This window comes from Pristiophorus japonicus, chromosome 2 (assembly GCF_044704955.1).
Source record: "Pristiophorus japonicus isolate sPriJap1 chromosome 2, sPriJap1.hap1, whole genome shotgun sequence".
NCBI classification, from domain to species: Eukaryota; Metazoa; Chordata; class Chondrichthyes; family Pristiophoridae; genus Pristiophorus; species Pristiophorus japonicus.
In genome coordinates, this window is record NC_091978.1 from 288,236,348 (window position 1) to 288,245,140 (window position 8,793).

The following is an 8,793-nucleotide window of genomic DNA, read 5'->3' on the forward strand; positions in this document are numbered from 1 at the left end:
TCATAAAACTGGCGGAACATTTCTTTCAACAAGGTCCTGTAAGATGTCTCCGTTTCTACTGGACACCACCGGGGCAGCTGCACTCAGGTTAAATTTAAAATGATCGATGCTACCTCATAATGTGCTTCTTGATACAAGATCTTTCCGGTTGGGACCAACACTAACCTGTTTCTCGGTCCTGGTGTAGTGGCAGCACACCTAATCTCTGCTCCCTGTACCTGTGGGGCTGTGGGCAGGGGCATCCTCTCCAGTGCAACAAGTTCTGTGGAATTTATTGTGTTGGGAGGGTCTGGGATCACGCAGGAGTCCAAACTCCGATCCCATCCGATCCCGGCCCCGGAATCCTGCCATTGCTGCAAAAAGGCAATCGACACACCCCTCGGACAGATGCGTTCCGACCCCCACGCACACACGTAAATTCCCTGCTCCTCCTTCCACCACTTGTTCCAGAACACTTCCACGCTCCCATTCATCCCCGTAATCTGTCGGTACGTGTCATTCCCCAGTCTCTCCCAGTCCACGGGTCTGTTACCCTTGGCCTACTCCAACTTTCCCAACCACCACCACCGTCCCAAGGGAATGAGTCCCTCACACTTTAAGCAAACAGACTTCCTCTCGGTCACCCTAACCTGTGTGGCTGTGATCTGCAGCTTGGGACACAGTATGGATGCTTCCCCATATGTGAAACTGGTGTGACTGGAGTACCGAGTCGAATTCGGCCCCAACCATCCCGGCTACCTTCCCTCGTGGAAGTAAACAGCCATCCCATCCGTGTCCCCTGTTCTACCCCACTGTATCACGGTGAGTCTGTTTCCTCCTGTGCAGCCATAGAGAAAAGAGACCTCGGTGTCTCCTCTTTCCATGTGTCTCATTCCGACCAGAATTATGAACATGCTCAGTCTTAGGGTTGTCTCCATTTTACTTCTCCAGTTTCTTCTGATTTCTACATTAAGACAAACAGATAGAGCTCCATTTTTCTTTGAGCGTTTTTTTTCCTCCACAGGTCGGGCTTTTGTTATTTACATATATATACAGTTCGTTTCGTGTTTTCGAGTGCCCCCGGTTAAAATCTCTCCTGTCGGGGCCTCTTGCGGCTCACGGTCGATGAGTAAGGAGGCATCCACGGCACCCTAGGCCATGGTATCGGACTGCTTCTCCTTACTGCCCTGTCCTCTGGGACACCATCATCGTCCCATGGGAGGAAGATCCACATCCACCAGGCTCATTATCGTGCCCTGGTTTCTCTTTGCCTTTGTCTTCCCCTCCTCGGGGTTAAACAACTTGCACTGGTTGATCTCGGCCTTTTGGCTAAGATCAAGTGTAGTACCGTTTCTGACCAGCCACCATGACCTCCGGGTGGTTTCTCCCTGGTCAGGAAGGTATATGCTTGCATTTTTGGAAACAGGAGGTGGGTGGGGAGGTTTGACCCATCCACCTCCACGGAGGTGTGTGGGGGACCTGACCCATCCACCTCCATGGCACGAACCTGGTATTGCAGTACTTCCAGGAACGGTGCAGTGGCTCTAGGCCTTTTGGCTAAGAGCATTGGCGCAGAGTGATCCTTGGCATGTGCAAGGTGACCTCTGGCGTTTGTGATTTGACAAAGAATTGGAACGATTGGCTACGAATTAAAAAAAAATAAATAAATAAATAAATAAATAAAAAAAAACTTGCACTGGTTGATGTGATACCATTTTGTGCGTTTCGGGAATCTTACTGCATATACCATGGGGTTCGCCTTATCTATGATGTTATAAGGCCCCATGTAAAGTGGCTCAAATGCCCCTACTTGGGGGCATTCGAGTTCCTGACCTTCCACTCGTGGGTTCTCCGGGGCTCTAGCAGCAACCGATTTTACGGTGCTGACTCCCCAGGTTACTGGCTGCCTGCCAGCGAATCTGTTTTAATGTGTCAAACAGATTCTGGAAAAATCTGTCCTGGTTTACCTCCTGAGCTACTGTGAGGACTGGCGCTAACACATGGGTTAGAATGCGCATAATCCTCCCGGTCATGAGCTCATGTGGGGAGTATCCTGTACTTCTGGAGGGGCTGGCCCAGACACCCATTAAGACTAGAGGGAAGACCGCGTCCCATCTCTGCCGGAACGGGCTTATCTCCTTCCTCGGTCTTTCTTTTGGTGTCCGGTTCATGCGCTCCACAATCCCCGATGACTGGGGGTTGTGAGCCACATGCCACTTCCTTTGTATTCCCAGAAGTTTTAAGGTGGCCTGCATCACCTGCTCCGTGACATGGCTCCCTTAGTCGAACGATGTGGCAGTCCCCATCGGGAGAACGCTTCACTCACTAGGTTCCTAGCTGTCGCTAGTGCCGTGGCTGCTCGGCATGGGAAGGCCTCCACCCACTTTGAGAATACGTCCACCAGGACTAAGCAGTACTTGTTACCTGCTTTAGTGGTGGGTAGTGGTCTGATGAAATCGACCTGCTTGGACCGCCACGGTCCTTCTACCCTCCTGGTGTGTCCTATGGGGACTTTTCTACGCTGGGGATCGGGGTTGTTAGCTGCACACACCAAACAATTCGTACAAAATTCTTGGACTTCCTTCCTGAGATGGGGCCACCACCCTGCCTCCTCTACCCTTTGCCAGGTAGTTTCCAGGCCCGCGTGGGCCAACTGGAGGAACTCCTCCCAGTGCTGGGCTGGAACTATCTAACAATCCCCTTTGAAAAGCATCCCCTCCTTAACCGTGATGTCCGCTGCCCTGAACGGACCCTCTACCGGTTTGCCTTTCTCTCTTCTTACAAGAACGGCTTTAAGTACGGGATCCTACGCTTGGACTTGTTATAAATCCGGAGCCAAAGCTACCCACTGTGTGCCTCCCTTGTCCTGGATTGCCGCTACCAGACCTGCTCTGTATGGATCCCAGAATACTCCTTCCCTGGCCCCCTGTTTGACCAGCTCGTCTGCCTTTTGGTTGCCCTCCCCCTTGGGCTCTGTCTTTGAATGGTTTTAACCTTGTATATGTAGTAATCTCCCCGGGTGCCGATGACTTCTAATATTATCCCTAGCAACGGCGCTGTTGCAAGTGCTTCCCATCTGCCGACTTGAAACCGCGCCTGGCCCAAATGGCCAAGTACTCCATGCGCGAATTACAGGTGAACATGGAATCCGAGCAGATGGTATAAGGGGTGGGGAATTCATCGGGGTTGGTAACTACATACGCCACCGCCAACAGTTCAGCGTGCTGAGCGCTCAGGGTGCTGGGGAGTTTAATGGCCTTTGCTACCTTAGCTATGGGGTCATAAATCCCGCACCCGGTGAGATGCTCCCCATTCACCACCGAACTGGACCCGTCTACGTAGATGTCTCGGCCTGTCGGATGTATCCCAGCCCGGAATCCCACAACTACGTCCCACACCCCTTCTACAGTACATGCATGGGCAGACCCTGGGTAGATTAAATTCACAGCCAACTTTGGCTCTGTTAATATCTGCACCTCAGATTCATTTGTGAGAGCAATAAAGTCCAGCGAGCAATATGGGCACTGCTCACCGTGTCGTCCTTTATCCTCCCGTCTAGCAACATCTGGGTGGGGGTGTGGTGAGTTAGTAAAGTTATCAGCTGGGAGCACTTTACGGCCCAGTGCGTGGCAAGGAGATGCCTCTCGCAGTTGGAGTATCCCCATTCTACTTCAGTGAGAACCCTTGAGAAGTAGACCACGGGTCATAGCTTGCCGTGCCGCTCCTGGAGCAACACCGCACTCAAGCTATCCCGGCTGGTTGCTACCTCCAAAAAGAATTCCTCACTACTGTTAGTGGCTCCCAACATGTCTGTAAATTCTCCTTGAGGTAGGTGCACGCATCCTGGCAGTTCTGGTCCCACTCCCATCCAACTCCCTTGCAGAGGAGCCGAAGCAGAGGGGCTGCCATGGCTGCGTAACCCTCTACAAAGTCCCTGCAGTGCCCTATGTGGCCCAGGAAGGATCTTACCCTGGTTACATACTTGGGGGCTGGTAATTCCTGTACTGCCTTTCTTTCTGTCTCATCTATTGTTCGCTCACCAGCCCTTACGGTCAGCCCGAGGAATTTGGCTTCCTCCCGACCGATCTGGGCTTTCTTTGGGTTCGTTTTAAATCCTGTCTCCCACAACAGCCTCAGCAGCTCAACCAGCAGTGGCCCGTGCTCATCCCCCTCCAAGGAGACAAAAGCAAGTCGTCCACATACTGGATTAGCTGGTTGGTTCGGCTGAAGCCATTGAGTGTATTATGTCTTTAGATGCTCTGATAATGACTCCATGAGGCAAAGTATTCTACTTGAACTGTAGTGACCTTAGTCCATTTAATGTAATTCCAGAATGAGGATCACACATGGTGGCCTGCCTTTTATACTAGGCCTGGCACACCTGTACAAGTAACCTACAAGTCTCCCACTGCAGTGCCCTCTGGTGGCACACCTTAGTGACCATACAGCTGGTGTACAAGTTTCCCATAGTAGTGCCCTCTGGTGGCACATCATATGTAATAGTACAAGCGGTAAACATGTTTGGATACATGACATCACTCTCCCCCACGTCCTTAGTGCAAATCGCCTTCATGCATTGACTGTGTTCTGGGCTTAGCTCTATCTGGTTGACCCTTGGAGGGTTGTTTCCATCTTGGGTGAGTGGGTGGTGTTTCGTTGGCAGTAGAGGTGCTGGTGGTTTCTGGTTGTGATTCCATGACCATTCCATTCTCTCTCCCCGACATATAGATTATGCTGGTGGCTCATTACATTCATATACATTCAAGTCCAGAAAAAAAAATTGCATTTACATCATTACATTTGTGGTATAGTTGTGAGGCAAGTACATTTGACTGGTGAGGCACATACTTGATACATACTTGGAATCAGTACTGGTGTGTGAGGACAAACTAGTACCAGAACTGCTGGATGATGTCCAGGTAGTCTGGTGGTGGTGTGGTGCCCAGTGCTGGCAGTGGGAACCCGGTTGGTTCAAGTTGTCTGCTCTCGGGGTCTTTGCTGTTGCTCCTAGCGTCGGGCAGGTTCACAGATGCTTGTGATCTCCCTGTCCTTTCCTTACGCCCCGGGTCGCTGCTGCTCCCTGAGAAGCAGTCGTTGGCAGTGCGCAGGAAACTGCTGACTCGCTTGCCTGGGCATTATTTGATTTGGGATCCTGGCTGGTTCCAGTCCCATTTGGGAGAACCATTGCGGTTGACCCTTCGTTCCCGGGTGTAGCCTTGGTGGCGATAGAGTCTGGGAGCTGCGCCTTAGCGCGGTTTGCTCTTTCAGGCTTGTGGCTGTTGGTGCCATCGGGTGCCTGAGAGGTGGAGTCGATCAGGGGCAGGGTATCGATACCAATGCCGTTGCTCTCCTGAGATCGCTTGCTCTGCAGCTTGTCTATATTATCTGTTTGTGGCCACACTCCATGGTGCATCACTCTGGTCCTAGGGAAGCAGGCTACATTGGGTAGCTCGCTGGACCTGTGTGGTTCCGATGGGTGTTTGCCCGCTACATTAACTGAATGCAGTTGAAATCCTACATCGCACAACGTTTCATCACTCATTGTAGATAAACTGTAGCTCCGATCGCAATTGCACAACTTTCCTTTGCTTATTACAATTATAAAACTCTGATCATCAATTACAAGCTTTACATTTAAATCACAGTTGCTATTACATTGATTGAGAATGTGGACCTGTCCCTTTAAGTGTGGTGGGTTGCTGGCCTCCTTTAAGAGAGCCTTGCTATCTTTACCCCAATCCTTTTCTTCGCTTGGTACCACATGTTGCTCCATCAGCGCTGCACCTCGTGGTCTGGCCACCGCCATCTTTTTCTTCAGCGCTTCACCTCATGGTTTGGGCGCCATCTTTCTTCCATCCACGATGTCGACTGCGGTGATCCTCTTCTCCCTGGGTTCTGCCATCGAGGCTGGGAAGTCACCTTTGGATCCGATTTTCTTCCTCCGGAGTCCTGCCACTGGAGCCTGGAAGGTGCGTTCGGGTCATCTCAGCTGGATCATCTCCACGCAGTCGTGCTGAGCGGTCTGTGCCTCAGGAGCTGTGCTGGTCTGTTCCCGGATCCAACCTCAGGTGAGGGCTTGCTTTGCCTCTGAGCACAGGGAACGTCAATCGCTGGAGGGATGAAATCTTCCCAGCTCCAATGGATCTTCTCCATCCACCTTCTTCCGAGTAGCATTGGTTCATCACCTGCAAAAATCCACAGTGGTAACTTGCGCTCCACGCCATCATAGAGTACCTTTACATCCGCACTACCAACGACTGGGATAAGTTCATTGATGTCGGTGCGCAGCTTTGCCTGAACCTGGACCAACTTGGGTCATTCAGCTTGATTGTCCCATAGCCTCTCAAAGGCTTCTCAATTCATTATGACTGGCTCGCCCCGTGTCCACTTCCATGAAGACTGGAATGCCGTTTATCTCGACTCCATCCTCAATGGGGAACATTCTGTGGTGCAGGTAAACATGCCATACATCTCATCGTAGAGCTGAGCTGCCTCTCTGACTATCGCTTCATAATCTGCGCTGGATTCATGGCATTCTGCAGACTCTTCATCAACACAGTGAGTTGTTGTGTATGGAGAAAGAGTCAGACTGAACACTGTCAGCTCAAAGTAAAGTGTGACCTTAGTCTTTTATTGCAGGTCTCCAGAGTGCCTCTCCAACCTGTGAAGCCTTCTTAAATACCTGTGCTCCCAAGGGATTATGGGATCCCTTGGGACTCCGGGGAATGAGCCCTCTGGTGGCTGTACAGAGTAAATACAAGTCCACATATAGAACAACATTCCTCCCCAAAGTTAATAGTGTAACTATTTACAATGTGAGTTGATCTGGGGCCCTTCTTGCCCTAGTTAATCATCTCGGTGTGAAAGCTGGTGTTGTTGAATCATTTGTTGAGCCCTCGCTGGGCTGCTGTACAGCTGGCCTTGCTGGGCTGCCTGGTGTGTTGGGCCCTGCAGGGCTGCTGTGGATGATGGGTTCTGCTTCGTGGCCAACCGTGGTGTCGGTTGCCACTGTGTGTGTGTTGGGGGATCAAAAAAGTTAGGGTCCAAGGTGGGATCTGAGTTTGATTTGGTCCAAATGTTTCCGGTGAATGAGTCCATTTGAAAGTTTGACCCAAAACATCCTGCTCCCCTGTTTGGCCATGACAGTGCCGGGAAGCCACTTGGGACCTTGTCCATAATTTAATACAAATACAGGATCATTGATTTCAATCTCGCGTGACACATCTGCACTATCATGGTTTGCTTTGTTGAAGCCGCCTGCTCTCTACCTGTTCATGTAGATCAGGGTGAACTAACGAGAGCCTTGTCTTAAGTGCTCTTTTCATGAGCAGTTCAGCAGGTGGGATCCCAGTGAGTGAGTGTGGTCTCGTGCGGTAGCTAAGCAGGACTGGGGATAGACGAGTCTGCAGTGAGCCTTCAGTTACCCTCTTCAAGCCTTGCTTGATGGCTTGCACTGCTCTCCCTGCCTGACCATTGGATGCTGGTTGAAACGGTGCAGATGTGACATGTTTGATCCCGTTATGGGTTATTAATTCTTTGAACTCTGCGGTGGTAAAACGTGGCCCGTTATTGCTCACCAGGACATCAGGTAGGCTGTGTATGGCAAACATGGCCTGCAGGCTTTCAGTCGTGGCAGCGGACGTGCTTGCCGACATTATCTCACATTCAATTCACTTGGAGTAAGCATCTACAACCGCAAGGAACATATTACCCAAGAACAGGCCTGCATAGTCGAGGTGTACCCTAGACCACGGTTTGGAGGGCCAAAGCCATAAACTTAGCAGCGCATCCCTGGGTACATTGCTTAACTGCAAACATGTATTACATCTGTGAACGCAGAACTCTAAGTCCGCATCGATACCGGACCACCATACGTGGGATCTGCTTATCGCTTTCACCATTACGATGCCTGGGTGGGTACTATGGAGCTCATTGATAAAGGTGTCTCTGCCCTGCTTGGGGACAACTACTCGATTGCCCACAGAAGGCAGTCTGCCGGTATAGACATTTCATCTTTGCGTCGCTGGAATGACTTTATCTCTTCCTGCATTTCCACTGGGACACTGGACCAGCTCCCGTGAAGCATATAGCTTTTAACTTGAGATAATAAGGGGTCCTGGCTTGTCCAGGTTTTGATCTGCCGGGCAGTGACGGGTGATTGCTCACTCTCAAATGCTTTCATAACCATGGCTAGATCTGTGGCCTGCGCCATTTCCACCGCCATGGTGGGCAATGGCAGCCTACTGAGAGCATCGGCGTAGTTTTCTGTGCCTGGCCTGTGGTGGATGGCGTAGTTGTATGCGAACAACGTGAGCGCCCATCTCTGGATGCGGGCCGATGCATTGGTATTTATCCCTTTTCTCTCGGAAAACAGGGATATCAGTGGCTTATGGTCAGTTTCCAAATCGAATTTTAGCCCAAACAGATATTGATGCATTTTCTTTACCCCATAGACACATGCTAACACTTTTTTTTCAATCATGCTGTAAGCTCTCTCAGCCTTAGACAGACTCCTGGATGCATAAGCAACCGGTTGCAGTTTCCCGAAATAATTAGCTTGTTGCAATACACACCCGACACCATATGACGACGCATCACATGCTAGTACCAAATGCTTACTTGGATCATACAACACAAGCAATTTGTTTGAGCATAACAATTTTCTCGCTTTTACAAAGGCATTTTCTTGATTTTTGCCCCAAACCCATTTTCCCCCTTTTCGTAGTAAGACATGTAATGGCTCTAACAGTGTGCTGAGACCCGGTAAGAAGTTACCAAAGTAGTTCAAGAGTCCCAGAAACGACCGCAGCTCCG

General features: G+C 50.6%; 1 pseudogene; it reads left to right on the top strand.

The window, feature by feature from the left end:
* The first annotated feature begins 1,286 nt into the window (after positions 1–1,286).
* Positions 1,287–1,523, top strand: LOC139251541 (U2 spliceosomal RNA; annotated as a pseudogene).
* The last annotated feature ends 7,270 nt before the right edge of the window (positions 1,524–8,793 follow it).